This window comes from Pinus tabuliformis, chromosome 1_1 (genome assembly GCF_031772625.1).
Source record: "Pinus tabuliformis cultivar Carrire ecotype Pingquan chromosome 1_1, CPIR1, whole genome shotgun sequence".
Taxonomy (NCBI): domain Eukaryota; kingdom Viridiplantae; phylum Streptophyta; class Pinopsida; order Pinales; family Pinaceae; genus Pinus; species Pinus tabuliformis.
Genome location: NC_142297.1, coordinates 609,897,783 through 609,915,777, shown reverse-complemented (window position 1 = coordinate 609,915,777; position 17,995 = coordinate 609,897,783). Strand labels below are relative to the sequence as shown.

General features: G+C 39.2%; 1 protein-coding gene across 14 annotated transcripts in view; it reads left to right on the top strand.

Moving 5' to 3' along the window:
- LOC149214756 (Protein kinase superfamily protein) overlaps nucleotides 1–17,995 on the top strand; it is a 323,935-nt gene that overhangs the window by 183,603 nt on the left and 122,337 nt on the right. The gene's annotated exons all lie outside the window — the stretch shown is intronic.

The following is a 17,995-nucleotide window of genomic DNA, read 5'->3' as shown; positions in this document are numbered from 1 at the left end:
ATCCGCCTTCCACATATGTTTTTGGATGCTGTCTTTAGTTCAAAGATTATATAGTTAACAAAGTGTAATGAGAACAATTGGTGTTATTATGATATTAACACGTGTAATGTCTAAAATATATATATTGAGTAAAATGACTGAATGATGATTATAATATGTTAGAAACATAATAATTAAAAATAATAATAAGTTAATTAGTTAATGAAAAGTCAATGGGTACGTACCCCTTCAGGTCGTAATCAGTCAATGCCATAAGTAGACAGTTAGGAGGCTTATTGTAACATCATCATTCTTATTCATTTTTATCAATCAATATATTTTATATTTGCAGAATTCTCTCTTTCAAGTATAAGCAGGGACTGTTTATATAACACTAGTATGAGAGGGAAATCCTTGGCTGATTTTGTCATTCAAACACCCAGCAAATTCTGTCTGTACCAATTCCATACAGTCTCTGCTGCCTGCCATTTCCGTGCACTGTCACCTACTCTGCAACTGCTGTACCATAGGCACCAATTTTGTCCAACATACTACAACACATCTTCTGCAGTACCACCATCAGCCACTATCATCCATACTTAACGTCCTACTACAACCGCTCTTCTGCTGTGCCACCATCAGCTGCTCTCATCTGTACTTCATGTATACCACCATCACTGCTGGTTATTTTCTTACACTTGTACCTTTTCCATATGCTCAGGCCTCTATTCTATCACTGCCACACACTCAGTCGCCTTCCCATCCCACTAATTTCAGTTGCACTTTTGTTTTCCTCGATCACTGCTCAGTTGTCATACTCTGTTCGTATGATCAGCTGCAAACCTTTCCACGTATGATTCCATTTATCAATGCAATGCAATTATTCATATAGCCACAACTTTACTTGTACCTTTTCATAGGTTTTATCTTTCTAGTTTTTCCACATTGGAAGGATAAGATATATAAAAGAATACTACTTCGTATATTAATAATAATAAAAAGTTTATTTATTTATTTATTTTTATTTTTATTTATTTATTTTTTAATTTTTATTTTTTTTCGGATCTTAATTTTATAAACTTTTATATATAATTATAAAAAATTAAAAAAGTGGAGTGCTGAAAGAAAAATGGCAAAGCCAAAATGGTTAGCAATGACAAATACACACAGAGGTCAATCGATGTAGAGATGAAGTCAACAATATAAGGCACTGTCTTGGTAATGTTGAGAAGGCACAAAATGAGTTAGCAGAAGGACAAAAAAAGTTAGGAGGAGGACAAAAATAGTTAATAGATAAAATCAATAAACTAATAGAAAAAAAAAAGACAAAATTGATGAGTTGCTAAAAGGATTCGAGGATTGATGGTAACAACATTAAGAATGAGAAATGATGACAAGGATGAAATGACGAGGATACTTAATTATGACGGCAAAATAATTGACCAACTAGCCGAAAAAGTAGACACATTATTTGTAGAACCCTTAGCCTATCGAAGACTAACGCAGAGTCTAGAGCCACACAGTACAAGTGATCAAGGACATCAAGAAGCACTAGAAGTATTTTTTTTAGGTATTATCAAAAAATTAGAAAAGAGTTATTGAAATATGATGGTAAGCACCATAAAGGAACCATCATCTGGGTCAACAAAATGGAAGGTATCTTTGAATCAAATCTCCTACTGGGTGAACAAGAAAAAATAATGATAGCCTCCAATAACTTAGAAGGGGAAGCTTATGATTGGTTTCTATGGTGGTCCAAAAAATGTGATGCTCATTCCTTTCATTGGCAAAGTTTCACAACTGCCTTATTAAAAAGGTTCCATGATGAAAGAGATGATGACTTGTATAACAAATTCGCGCATTTTAAGCAAAAAGGAAATGTAAATGACTATACACCAATGGAATGTTCTGGCAACAAGACAAAGCGGATTTACAGATGAGCAATTGCTAAAAATGTATATTTGTGGGTTGAAGGATTACATTTGTGAAATAAAACTACGAAACCCTAAAACTATTGAGGATACTAGACATGTGGCAAAACTGTTTGAACAACAAAAAATTCAATAGGAATATGAAAACCGATACTAGGACCTAGATAAGATAGGGGAATACAAATGCAGATATTGTGGAGACAAATGGTCGCCAATGCACAAATGCAATAACAAAAAAGTATATGCTTAGGAAGTAGAGAAGGATTCAGACACATAACAATGACTCAGAGAGAAGGAAAATATTTTTTGTAAGAGTAGAACATAGATGTGAAGACATGTCAATACGCTACCATAAATATGAAGATGGGAAGCAAATAGAAATCCATAAGCTAGATAATGAAATCACTATAGCAGACAACACAGATTTAGACCATGATGAAACATTGCAAAAAGCATCACTAGCTTCAATCTCATGTGCCCAACAAAATAGAAATGAAGAAAATGAATTTCAAAGGAACTCCAAGAGACCAAATAGAACTGTTGATTGCAAGATACGTTCCACCGCATCTTGAAAGGAGAGGATCCAATTTTCAAGAAAAAAGAGAAAGCAAACCTATAGTTCCACTTGCAACCATGACAAGGAAACCACAACCTAAGACCCTGAATCTTAGAGGAGCCATAAAATATAGAAATGTCATAGTTCTCATAGATTTTGGAAGTACACATAATTTTATAGATATTGTTGTTGCTAAACAACTAAACCTTTTCATGTGCCCCACCAAGACCTCATTGTGACAGTTGCTAATTAACAAAAGGTCAAATGAGTAGGAAAATGTCATAGAGTCTCAATTCAAATACAAGAGCTAGAACTACAAATAGGATTCCACGCTCTACTGCTCGTGAAAATGGATATGGTGCCAAGTATGGAATGGTTGATGTGATTGGGGAATTATACTACAAACCTTGAAGAAAACTTCATGGAGTTTAATTGGCAAGATCAACATTATAAATTATATGGTGTTGAAGCTTGGAGATGCAAACAATTCACAAAAAGCTTACCAACACTCAACAAAAATGATGTCAAACCCATAAAAGATGGATAAACTTCATTCTACCACAGAAACATGCTCAATTAGAGAGCCTATCTTCTATGCTTCGAGGAAAAAGCATTCCTTAAGAGGATGGCAATGTTATAACCATAATAATGTTAAACAATAATAATTTAATTAGTTAATGAAAAGTCAAAGGGTACATACCCTTTTCTTCATCACCAGTCAGTGCTATAAGTAGACCATCACATGGCTCATTGTAACATCATCATTCTTATTCATTTTTATCAATCAGTATATTCTATATTGATAGAATTATTTTGTCTTTCAAGTATAAGCAAAGACTATTTATATAACACAGTCCCTTGTGACAATGTATTTATACCATTGACTAGTCACGAGTGTGAGCCGTTATGACCCCTGGTTACGTAATAATTAATATTAGTGTTACTGCTACTACATATTTATGTTTGACAAAATTCTTCCCCCCTTCAAGGATGCTTCATCTTCGAAGCAATCTTGATTAGTGATATCAAGAAGGATTCCCTCTTCTTGGAGTGTCCTCCCAGATACTTTCCTCTTCAATTATAGAGGGTCACCCCAACTTCGATTTTTGAGTTTGAATGTTTTTAATATTTGTTTGCAATGTGGTTGTAATGCTTACAAATTGTCATGTTTTCTTTGTTAATGTAGTGTCTAGATATGTAATTACATCTTCATTGAAAATTTGATTGTTCACTTGTTACAATGGATCTAGATTGTACCATATGATATAGGGTTTTTAAGCTATATAGCTTTCATATCTTTCCTTGCCACTTGAATTGCATAAGTTTTTCTCAAAGGTTCATGGCCATAGTACTTGAGTGCATCAACCATTTTGCTTCTAACAACATTTCCATCCTAGCAAGGGGCAGAGTGTAAAACATTGTTTGTAGTTGAAAGTTCTATATTTTTATAGAATCCTTATGGGATCTTCCTAAACCTTGGACTTGTTGACCATCTGCAAGTGTTATAGTGAACTCTTTGATAAAGTATACAAAAAGGTTTGTTTTTTTGCAACATTTATGTGAAAAAGATTGTGTGCTTTTGGGATCTATCAATATTGAGAATATATATATATATATATATATATATATATATATATATATATAATGAAGACACACATGAAAGGACATGTCTAAACCTAAGGATATAACTTTAAATTAAATGGCATGTCCCACCTAGTATTTATTCGACCTCTATCATTGTAGTATTGTACAATCATATAATATCATTTCTCATACATTTATTCAATATAATATTATTCCTAAATGGATTTCTGTGTTGTATTCCAAATAGTTTGGATACTTAGCTCATGAGCCAGATTTGTTTGTCAGATTTGGTATTAGAGCTTCATTTTTGATCCTAGCCATTGACCATATGAGTTGTTAGCCATAGTAAATTTTGAAGGTTTCTCCAGCTTCTGTTGTTGACCACCAATGGCATTTGGCCATCTTTAAATTCTCAAAATTCTATTAAAGAGGATTATTCAACAATTTTGAAAAAGAAAATGAAATATTGGGGGGGGGGGGGGGGGGGGGGGGCGGGAAATAAGAAATAAGTTAGAGGAATACACTGTTGCGAAAAAATTGTTGGTCGGTATTGTTACCCACCACCTTGTGGGTGGTATCCCCAGGAGAAATTTTTCTCCATGATGAGCCTCAGCCGGCAGTCAACAACCCCTTGATGCCTCCTACTAGCTTGTTGCGCCATTTCTTTGCCACCTGAGCCAACCATGTGGTCCCTCACCCACCTGTATTGATCATATGTTTGAAGGTGGGCCTCCCGAATATAAAGGTATGTCTTGTCATTTGGTAATTGAGTACTGGGTATACTTATCATGGATACTTCTGGGTATGGATTGATGAGGGGATTTGGCAGAAAGAGTGGGCTTAATTTGTGCTCCTGTCCCCTTGATCTCTTTTGAGTTGTTACCCTTGCATCTTAGTCCCATGGGATCTCCTTTATTGACCACTTGGTTTTAGGGTAGTACTAGTTGGGAAACCTCGACTTTAGGTGTGTGGTCTCACTCCTTTGTCCGCACATATCACTTTGTATCCACTCACTATACCCCCATTCATCTTTTCTCCCACTTGGGTGCACATTCCCATTCTGGGTCCACATAGGGCTAGCCTCCCTATCCACTTGCCCCCACCTTGGTTCAGGCCTAGAATAATGTCCCAGAGGTTGAAGATGGCCGAGACAAAAATAATTAGCACGTGGGCAAAAGTCGACGCATGAGATCCACCCCATCCATGGCCATCACCCTGGTTCCATAGGCCCTAGATGAGCCTCCTCTATCATTCAGGAACCCATGATTGTCCCAACCCCTGGAGGGCAATGAACTCCCCTACCTCAAGAAGGGTAATCACTGCTATATTATACACATCATGCTCATGTCCTTTGAGCCCCATGCAGTTAACTAAAGAAAAATTCATAAAAGGCAAAAGGCATATAAAGAAGGGTGGAAAAATCAAGGCCATGGCACCTCATGTACCACGACTGTTCTCTCCTATACATTATATATCCAGGTGTGGAATTTACCTTACCTAGGTACCCCAATACCCCATTATGTGGCCCAGGGCTGCCCCTCTCATTCCCTATTCCATCTCAACTATTTGTCACTTGCCACCCCATTAGAAGGGCGTACCTTGGACATGCGATCCCCTCTAAGGGTTGAAACCACCTAATAAGCTACTTGGCTAACCCCCTTTGCAGTTTGGAGACACTAGCACATGCCAAAGACCACTATGGAAGGGCATGCCATTATGAAGTGCCCACGTTGTTATCCATGGTTTGTAAGCTCCTTTACCTGATTATTCTAATGACTGATTGTACAAGAAGCCTAGGGGACACATTGCACTTATGTAGGATTCATTGTTTTAAAAACCGGCCTAGCTAACCGGTTATTGGTCTAATCGGCCGGTTAGCAAGCCCACCGGCTGGAACTGGTGAAAAAACCCGGTTTAATAGGTTGTGTGGCGGAAAATTTGAACTAACCGGTCCTAAACCAGCCGGTTACTTGCCATGCCTATCGAGGACCCACAGTGCGACTTTTCTAAGGTAGTTTAGGGGTTTTAGAGGGAAATTAAGGGTGATTTCCCTCCAAAAACACCCTCTCCAAGCCTTTAAGGAACAAAACAAAAACGGTTAAATGATCTTGTTTTCGTGCAATAAAACCTTCGATTGAGGAGGAACCAAATGATGAACAAAGCACCTGATCTAGATCCCATTGTGTTGGACAATATTGATCCAACATCAGAATGGGTGGAGGAGACTGAAGATCCTGTGTTTGAGGCTGATTTTGATATTGACATGGCTTTAGTGGGGGATGAAGTGGATTTTTTGGCGGCATCAGAACTAGGATCAGTAGCGACATCAAGGAAAGGCAAAGAACCAATGGAAGGCACTAGTCGTGCTGGTCGACAAACTCGTGCTTCCATTAGGTCCACTTCTATTGTTATTGGTGGCATTGCTACGGAGGTTGCAGATCAAGCTGAGGCATCCTCAGACTTTGAACTAGATGATGTCTATGTAGCCCCTGATGATGATCCTGTGGCTAGTAGTGGTGATGAACTTGATGATTGATCATGTGTACAATGTAGACTTGTAGTAGGCCAATGGCCTCATAGCTTGCAACATTTTTTTTGGACTTTATAGGCCATTTAGAGCCTCATTGCTTATGTATTTTGCTATTTTGTCGATGATATGTATTGCACTCGGTGCCATTTCGATATATTCACCTTTACATGGTATATAAATGAGCAAACTTTGCATATTTTGTCTCTATTGGCTTGGAATCATGGTTTTAAATCTTAAAAATAGTTTTGTTTCATTAAAAATGAACTATTTAATGTATTTTTCTAAAACTGGTTCGTTTAGACCAAACCAGTCCCGGTTAGACCGGTTCCGGTCGGTAAACCGGTTCATTAGGTGGACCGGTCCGGTCACAGGTTCCGGTTTTAAAAACATTGGCAGGATTGCAAGTAGTTTCCATTTGGGTTTGGCTTCCCTCTATGGGACCTGAGCCCCAGAGGTCCACATTGGCACATCTAAGGTGTGCATAGACAGCCATGGTCTTCCTCAGCAGCAGAAAACACTCCACAACTCTTCATGGATGCTTAGAGACTACTAGCGATCCACTTTTGGGACGATGGTGACATGATTGATACACTATGCCCAGCAGGGCCCCATAAGAGCCCCACACTCTTGGCAAGTGTCCCAGCACTTGTACGATATCATAACGACATTCATTCCACCACCTGGACCATTGTAGAGGATCTACAGACATCTCTGATTCATATGGAGACCCATGGGGTCATTGATGTGCCTTCAGACCCATTGAGAGCACCATAGGTCTACTACTTGGAGAATAAGGGGCCACCCCCTTGTCCATCATATTTCGAGAATTTGTTCCTCAATATGGCACTTCAGGATGTTATTAAGCCTTTGGAGGGTCCTATGACATGCATACATCATTATTTCGCCCCTTATGAGGCTTGTTTTTACATTATGAGCTAGTATGGTGGGCTTGTCACCATTAGGAGTTATTATTTGCACATTATTTTATCTTTAGGTGCCCATAGACTAATTCGAACTACTTAGGAGCTAAGTCACTGGATTCGTCCTAAACCCCCTACGAATCCCGAATCCAGCGAATCCGACACGATTCGGTCCGGATTCGTGTCCAAATCATATGACACGTCGAATCCAAGGTCGTGTCACGATTTTCAAAAGCGTGTCGCGATTTTGGGCAACGTGTCTTGTTCATGGTAATGTTGACATTCTCCTTAATCTTCATTTTCATCCTTTTACTTAAATTTTTAACATTACCATGAAATGACTTAGGATGTTTGAGAGTGGTTCCGGCCTCATTGGACTTCATATGGAGAAAGTAGAATTTTAGATTTCATTCAAAATCCAGCAGACTTATCAGTTTTTCAGGATTTTAGGATTGGGGGATTGCAATGTTTCCATTGAATTTTGTCATGTATTGGGGTATGGAACTCGTATTTAATCAAGAGCACCAATCCCGCTATGTAACTTGATGTTAGTGACATTGGTTGTCGAACTCCTGTATCATGACCCTCCTAAAAATGTACGCATCACTCAAACAAAATCTTGACTTGACATGTTATGCTTGTTCTATTTATGTTAATGCTTAAAGGGTGATATTAATGACAAAGATCCCTATACAGATACAGAGGTAATGACAAAGATACCTCTGGATATTAATGCTTAGAGGGTGATATTAATGACAAAGATCCTGATTTTCCAACAAGACTAAAAAATTAGACATTTCTCGTGGTGGTAAGAGGGCCAAGCATAAGAAATAGATAATAGATTCACATGTATTTGAATTTTGTATGTACTCTGCATGCTAATAGCTATAGATGAAGATCTATGTTTGAAATCAATAAATTTGTATCATTAATTAAAATTTGTGTAAGAAATATGATAATATCTAATTTTTAGTATATATATATATATATATATGTTAATAAAATAATATATAACATGTCCTAACGTGTCCTGTTCCGGGGGGTCAGTGTGTCCGAATCCGACACCACGAATCTCGAATCCTACGTGTCTCGAATCCCTGTGTCAGGTGACTTAGCTTAGGAGGCTATATATTGATGTTAGATACATTCATTTGTATCATCACTTGATTTGGGATCTCTCTACTTAGAGAATTTTCACACTTTTTCCTTGGAGGATGTTTTTGGATATGGATGAATTTTGATGTATGGATTTGGGATATTTCTCTTATCTTGGAGCTTTGTTATGCAAACGAATTGCTGGTTGGATATACTCTAGTGTCCTGTTCCGGGGGGTCAGCGTGTCCGAACCCGACACCACGAATCTCGAATCCTACGTGTCTCGAATCCTTGTGTCAGGTGACTTAGCTTAGGAGGCTATATATTGATGTTAGATACATTCATTTGTATCATCACTTGATTTGGGATCTCTCTACTTAGAGAATTTTCACACTTTTTCCTTGGAGGATGTTTTTGGATATGGATGAATTTTGATGTTTGGATTTGGGATATTTCTCTTATCTTGGAGCTTTGTTATGCAAATGAATTGCTGGTTGGATATACTCTATAACATTGTAAGTGCTTTTTATCGTTTGTATTCTTGTTGTTGCATACTGCTAAAATTAGGGCTAGTTGCTGCATTATTGTAATGTGGCATTGAGCAATGTTTTAGTTATTAAATGTATGGTCCAATGCTATATGAATGAAATGTCCCAATGATTATTTATCTCGAGAAGCTTGCATCATTTGCTATAAACTGTAAATGCTTGAAAGTCGCTTTTCTTTTCTTACTATCTACATTGGATGAAGTTGACTTTCTAGGCCTCCTTGATCAAGAATCCAAGTTCTTACTCATTACCATCCTTGACTCCATATCCCCAACTGAATTAGGCATTGTTTCCATAAAAAGAGTGATCACATTAACCTTCTTTTCACCATTTTTCCCGAGTCTAGCCCTACTGGGTCATTTAGGGCATCAATTTCCCAGCCCAAGGAAAAATTTTGATCTTCTCTAGGCTACTGCGCTAGTCGGTCCCCTCCCTCCAAATTTGAGGCCATTTTGACAGTGGAATCTCTGGCAATTACAAGCCCTAGCTTTAGGACCGAATTTTGCCTAGGCATCCCCAAGGCTAGACACAAATAGGATCAATTCAACCTTCTGAAGTAAATATTCTTGTTTGCTCCTTTCCCCTCACCTTGTTTAGGATAGGAACATCATTGATTGCTACTTTCGATCCCCGAACCTAGGCTGTCCACTTGGCCCTGTGTGGTCCCACTCCTCAATAAAGACTATTTGTCAAAGACCATTTGGAGTCCAAGATTCTAAGGATTATAGAGTCGAGAAACTCCTTTATAAGCTTATTCTTTCTCCTTCAACCCTCCAATCCTCACCCCTTATCCCTGGTGGACCCAGTCCCTTGTTTAAAGAGCAAGCAAGTTCCATTTTTCATTCCATCCTTGGGAAAGGGTTTTCATGGTTACTTCTCACCTATCCATTGACATCTACTTTATAAAGTGATCCCTACACTATCAGGACTCCTTGTTGAAGGAAATGTAACTAGGTTTGGTCTTCATAAACTGTACTTTTGATATTTGTATTTATTCAAGAAAAGAAATATTATTTTTATAATATATATCAATAAGTATTTATTCAAGAAAAGAAATATTATTTTTATAATATATGTCAATGAGTTTCTTGCTCATTGAAATAGGTCTAGCACATGTTAAAGTGCTATAGGTGAGTCAAATGGTCAAAAGAAAATGTTGAAGACCTTAAGGGCATGTTACACCATGTATATGTTTGTATAAGAGTCAAAGAATAACCCTCCAAGCAAAGTCAAGTCTCCTCCAAGCATGTAACACCACCAAAGAAGCAATCCGAATTAATTAATCTCAATTCGGCTTGCAGTCTCCTAGTCGGCCTTCAAGTCAGCCTAAAAGGAGGGAAAATCCTCTATATATAGAGGTTATCCACTCCATTACAACGTCAAGTAAGCACCTCTGAAATCTGCGAAGAGAAGGCACAAGGAAAGGGTAGAAAAAAGCGAAGAAAGGGTCTCTAAGTGCAGCGAAGAAGAAGGGTACACAACCGAGCTCAAGAGGATGTTTTCTAGGGCATGCCGCAATCATATGTGCGAAGATAAAGAGGGTATCTCTGCTATCTTAGTGGCCCTCCACCACAGTCACACATATCTCATTGGTTGGGCTAGAAAAGTAGGACTATAAGGTCTCTCACTCACTCAAGCGAAAAAGGAAGCACACTTAGCAAAGAAGAAAGGAGGACCTCCACACAAGAATCTTGAAGGAATCCCCTCACACGTGCAAAGAAACAATGATACACTGCTATCATATCAGACCTGCATCTACATCTCAAGGAGGGGCTTGGTTGGAGGAAGGATAAAGTGCTCTTCATATGTAAAGGAATCTACCAAAGAATAAAGAGGAATATCCCTTATAGAAGATACCTGACAAAGACTAATATCAATTGCCGGAAGAAGGACAAAGTGCTGGGAGAAGGAAGACTAAGTGCTGGGGAACAAAGTGCAGAAAGGAGGAAGGACTTGACTTGTGCTTGGAGGACATTCTAGTAAGGGGTGTAGGGTTTGGCATTGATCAATAAGAAGCTTCAATAAGAAAAATTCACTAAAGGGTTTTCCTCTCAAGAGAAGAGAGGTTTTGGCCCTAGCAGAGAGCCAACATCTTGTGTTCTTGTTCTTATGGTTTTGGTAGCAGTTTGATGAAGTACACACACATGCATTAATAAGAAGAAGAAGATTAAGCTAACAAGAAAAGCAAAAATACTTCACAAATTGTTATCTAGTCAAGAAGATTCACACTACACCTAATTGCCCTAGATTCTTCAACACTCCTCCCGTCGGTGAAAGTCTGTAAAGAGCAGTGAGACTTAGCTATGGTTACAGTGGGCTAAGCCTCCACCATTGCCCTTGACCTAGCAATTGTCCTCTTAGGAACCCCCTTTAGGTCCCCTGCTGGTTTGAGTGGTAATAGGTATCAACATAGGAAATCATACAAAAGCAAATCCTTTGGTGGGGATAAAAAAATTATATTTCATTTGTCCTAACCAAAGGGCTACATCCTCTGTTGTCAAGCCACAACCATTTCCATACTTATAAGGTCATCCACGATCTATCTACTCTTGTGAAGCGCTGTCATGACACACCTCATCTGCCGCCACTCAAACACCTTCCTGTAGTATTAATGTGTTACATTCAACCATCACTCCATATCGTTGCTGCTTGATCTGGCTGTGTTCTAAGAAATATATTGCCACATATCATTTACATCAAAACATGATTAATTTCATGTGAAATTACCATGGCTATTGAAGGTGATTTTCCATGTGTTACCTGTGCAAATTCTATCATTGCAACAACTGATTTATTTTACCTACTTATTTTGCCAATAAGTTATTTACGAGAACCCTTCAGTAAACATTAAAATAAATTCTGCTGTAGATATCACACCATAATACAGAAACAAACACATGCACAAAAATCAACACATCAACACAGATATTTTGGACAAATTTCCCCGGAGAAGCCCAATGCGGGAAAAATGGTGCAACAGAGGAGGATTTTATTATTCAGCAATTCTTTAGTACAACAGAGTGCCAAACTGGCTTACCAAACATAGAACAAATTCTCCAGCACTTCTCCCAACCTCAGCATCAGGCTAACTGGCCTCTACATAGCTCCCAGACCTATTGCGTTAGCTCCTGCCTCTCTGCATCACCCACGCAAGCCTTTTAGTGATTGCGCGGTCTGCTGCCTCTGCGTCTGCCTCTCCAACCTCTGCGCTAGTCTTTTGGTGCTGATCCCTACTATCTGTTTCGTATCCGCTCCTTCCTGCTGCTCTCCAGACCACTAGTTTGAATTTCTCAGCTAACCCCGCTCCAGAAATCAAACTGACTGGTCTCCCTCAGTGTGTTCTCGAACTTAACCTCAAGCCTCTTCTTATATTTTTCCTGTTAGTCCTTCGACGGCCGAGTTTAAATTTCTAATCAACGGCTAAGATTAGATTTGGTTTGATCCATGACTTTTGGAACCTTCTAACCCAATTTTATATTAATACCCATCAATATTTTATTTTTCCTAAGTGTAGACTTAGGAACTCCATTAAAAATATTAATTATTTTAATATCTCCCAAACTGGTTAGAAATTGCCCAAACCATTATTGGGTCTTGGAGTTCTTATGTGATTTAGCCTTTTCAACAATTTTCATGGCTAGAGCACATTCGATGCTACCCCAAATCAACACTCCCTCTTAGCGAGGACTATGCTCTAGTAATACTTCGCACTGAGCATTACTTTGACCATACGACATTAGTACTTGTGCTGATGCTAAGCCTCCCTGCCCAACATCCTCTGCACTGCTACATCTTGTACTGTTGCCCATGGCTCTATCACCGCCACTGCTACATTTGTACTGCAACTCCCTCTGCATATGTGCTGTTTCTGATTCATCTTCCCAACACTGCATCTGCATTGCAACTCCCTCTACATCCGTGCTGCTGCTGGTCGTTCTTCCCAACACTGCATATGCACTGAAAAACTCCTCATCATGTTGCATCGTGCCACTACTGACTGCTACTGCATTGCAACATCATACCCATTTCTGCTATTGAAATGGATTCTTTATCATCCCCATCTTCTCCCTGAAATAATCAAACTTGGTTCTTCCAAAGGCCTTGGTAAGGATGTCTACCACTTGTTCTCCTGTAGTAGTGTAGCTCAACTGCACAACTCCTCGTTGGACACAATCTCTGACAAAGTCACACTGGATATCAATATGCTTTGACCGATTGTGAAACACTGGATTCTCAGAGAGCTTGATGCAACTTTGATTATCACACATGATCATGGTCGCCTCCATCTTTCTTCTAAATAGGTTCACAAGCAGTTTTCTAAGGCATATGGCCTCGCACGAATCTGTGATTGCGGCCATATATTCTGCCTCTCCTGAGCTCAGAGCCATGTATTTATCTTTCCTACCACACCAGGAGGTCATTCCTGATCCAATATTGAAACAGTACCCATAGGTACTTTTCCGATCCACTGAACTTCCCGCCCAGTTTGCATTAGTAAATCCACTCAATCTAATATCCTTACACCGGGTGTGCAAGAGTCCATAATCGACTGTTCCTTGTATATATTTGAGAACATGTTTGGCTGCTCCCCAATGCGCCCTCTTTAGTTCCACCATGAACTGACTGAGCGTGTTGACAACGTAACAAATCTGTATAAGGTTGGATCAACATCCTTGTCTTCTGATGCATCAATCTTCTTCCAGTTGGTGATCATTGGAGTAGCCATGGGTCTACAGTCCTCCATCCTGAATCTCTTCAAGATTTCTATAGCATATCTCCTTTGCCGAAGGAAGATCCTCCCCTTTTGCTACCAAACTTCCAACCCTAGAAAATAATGCATTCGTCCCAAATCCTTCATAGCGAATTTCGTGGCTAGGTTCTTCTTGTAGTCCCCGATGAGCCTGGATGATCCTGTCAGGAAGAGATCATCCACATACAATACTAAGATTAGAGGCTCATTTTGTACAACTAGATAGTAGAGATTTGGATCTGCATCACTCTTCACAAATCCCATCTTCTGCAAGGAGCCATCTATTCAACCATACCATGCTATAGGTCCCTGTTTCAGCCCATACAAGATTTTCTTCAATCTGCATACATGAGACTTCTTCTCATGTGTCTCAAAGCCCTCTGGTTGTTCAATGTATACTTCTTCTATCACCCCATTTAGAAATGCCGTTTTGACATCCATTTGATGAATCTCCCACCCCATCTGTGCTGCAAGAGATATCACAGTTCTAATAGATGTATACCTGGCTACCGGGGGGGAGTTCTCTTCGTAGTCAATTCCTTCCTTCTGAGCATACCCCTTAGCCACAAACCTAGATTTGTATTTCTCAACATTGCCGTCTGCAACGTATTTAATCTTGTAAATCCATATTGAACCTACCACTGATCTGTCTTGAGGCCTTCGCGCTACCTCCCAGACATCATTCACCATTATGGAGTTGTACTCCTCTACCATTGCATCCAACCAAGTCTGATGTTGAGTTGCATCTTGAAAACTGGCAGGCTCCCCATCCTGAGCTACTAATGCTTGATATCTATCTGGCTGTTTTCACTCCCTCTTATTGTTCCTTGGCGCACCGATGAAGTCCTCTGCATCTCGCAAAATCTGACGAAGTTCCCTGCTTGTTCTTCCTTTGCTAGCAGGTGCTTCTGTTAGCTCCTCCTCACCCTGTGATTCTTCCTGATTCGAGGAAGAATTCTTTACTTTCGTTGGTTGAAGAGGTTTGACCAATGACTCCTCTTTTCACTGCTCCTTAGAAGGCTTTTCTCGAGATTTTCTGAAAGCCCTGTCCTCCATGAACTTCATATCACGTCGAACTACTACCTTACTACTACCTAGAAGATAGATTTTGTATGCTTTAGCGTTCTCGCTATATCCCACTAGATATCCTTTCTCTGTAGTTTGATCCAGCGTCTTTCTCTTTTCCTCGGGCATGCGACAATATGCTAGCTCCCAAATATCCTGAAATGACTGACTTTAAGCATCTTCCCTGTGAGGACTTTCTCTGGAGTAATATTGCCCAATGCTCGATGAGGAGTTCTATTCTGAACATAGACTGCTGTGTTGCATGCTTCTGCCCACTGGAATATTGGAATATCCTGATCATGCATCATGGCCGTAGCTGCTTCTACAATAGTCTCGTTCTTCCTTTTTGCTACTTCATTCTGCTCTGAATTGTAAAGAGCTGTCCACTCTCTTCTGATGCCCTCCTTAGCGCAAAAATCAGTGAAATCCTTATCGACATACTCTCCACCGTCATCTGAGCACAAAACTTTTATTTTCTTCCCAGTCAGATTCTCCACCAGAACCTTGAACTCATTGAATCGACAGAAAACCTCGTACTTGGTTTTTAGAAAATAAATCCAAGCTTTCCTTCAGTGGTCATCAATGAAGGTGAGGAAGTACTCGACACCACTAAGAGCTTTAGTGGACATAAGTCCGTAGATATTAGAGCGTATCAATCGTAGTACACTCTTAGCCTTGTTCTTCTAAGAAATGCTGCTTTAGCATACTTTTCCAGAGCACATTCTCTGCATACACCATCTCGTTCCATACTAAGATTTGGAACTCCTGTTATAGTGTTTCTGAAAATTCTCAGAGCCCCATGGTGCAAATGTCCCATTCTTCTGTGCCATAGTTTGTTCAAATCCTTGTCTCCATGATTGCCTATTAGTGCCATTAGTGATTCTAGTTGTAGTCTGTACAACCTGTTACTTTTGATCTCGATATGCGCTTTCTTTTTCCAGCTTGGGTGTTTGACGTATACTTTCTCCCTGATGAAGAAAATGTCATAGCCTTTGCCTTGAAGTTGCGACACGGATAGTAAATTCATCCCCAATCCTGGTACATGCAACACATTGGTAGCACGGAACCGTTCTTCTGTTTTTGTTTGAAAAACTATGGCACCCCTCCCTACTGGAGTACACTTTGCCTTGTTCCCCATGGTGATCTGGAAGTTCATTCTCTCCTCCTGATAATCTGAGAAACATTCCTGGATTCCCGTCATAAGCAAAGAGGCTCCACTGTCTATATACCATACCTTTGATGATGCAGAGCTAGTCACACAAACCACTTCTTCTTCTAGCTTGGAAGCCAACATAGAGAAATCGAAGTTACTATCTCTTGTGCAATTTTTTGAAAAGTTGTGCGCGTCTACTGACGTAGATGCCTCTGCATCATGGTCTCGACCCATAATTGATTTTCCCTTCCTATCTCTGATTACTTGCTCTGATACCATGTGCAAATTCTATCACTGCAACTACTGATTTATTTTACCTACTTATTTTGCCAATAAGTTATTTATGAAAACCTTCAGTAAACATTAAAATAAATTCTGCTGCAGATATCACAACATAATATAGAAACAAACACATGCACAAGAATCAACACATCAACACAAATATTTTGGACAAATGTCCCCTGAAAAACCCTATGCGGGAAAATCGGTGCAGCAGAGGAGGATTTTATTATTCAACAATTCTTAAGTACAACAGGGTGCTAAACTGGCTTACCCAACATAGAACAAATTCTCTAGCACTTCTCCCAACCTCAGCGTCAGGCTAACTGGCCTCTATACAACTCCCAAACCTACTGCGTCAGCTCCTGCCTCTTTGCGTCAACAATGGGCCTCTCTGCGTCACCCATGTAGGCCTTCCAATGATTGCGCAGTCTGCTGCCTCTGCGTCTACATCTCCAACCTCTGTGCTGGTCTTTTGGGGTTGATCCCTACTCTCTGTTCCGTACCTGCTGCCTCCTACTACTCTCGAGACCACTAGTTTGAATTTCTCAGCTAAGCTCGCTCCAGAAATCGAACTGACTGGTCTCGCTCAGTGTGTTCTCCAACTGACCTCCAAGCCTCTTCTTATACTTTTCTTGTTGGTCCTTCAACAACCGAGATTAAATCTCTAATCAACGGCTAAGATTAGATTTGGCTTGATCCATGACTTTTGGAACCTTCTAACCCAATTTTATATTAATACCCATCAATATTTTATTTTTCTAAGTTTAGACTTAGGAACTCCATTAAAAATATTAATTATTTTAATATCTTCCAAACCGGTTAGAATCTGCGCAAACCGTTTCTGGGTCTTGGAGATCTCATGTGCTTTAGCCTCCCCACCAATTTTCATGGCTAGAGCACATCCGATGCTACCCCAAATCAACACTACCAACAACTACCTTGTTGATGGCATGATGCATTGATTCATTTTCCCATTCATCATGATTCCTGGTGTCAAAGAAAATGATTTGCTAGAGTCCTATCGATCTGCAAAGGGTTTGAGGTTATTGTTAATTTGAAATATCAAATTTGTGTTTTAACCTATGTTGCATGAGTTTCTGGAACATGGGAACGTTGGGAACTTGGGTATAGGTGTCGGGAACGGCTAGAGGTTTCCCCAAAATTTACAGGAAATAGCTAATCGGGAGTGGTAATATATATATATATATATATATATATATTTTAATTAAATAATTTATATAATAATTAAAATTAATATTGAATCAAAATATTCAAATATTAATATCAATTTAAATATATAATCTCTTTTATATATAAATATATTCTCTGGGTGTCTCCCTCCTTGAGTCTATCCCTTTCATATGTATAAAATATTAAAATGTAAGTTCATTATCAGTTCTCTGACACATGACCAGTGTTTGAAAAATCTGGCTTAAAAATACAAAGGAACAATTTTACATATGTTTCTCTAGTTATTCTTAAGAGGAAAAGTAAAGCAACTCTAATGTTTAAGCATTGATTGCCATATACAATATGCACACATAATCTTTTGTGATATATATACATAAATAGCGAAAGAAATACTTATCAGCATGACATCCC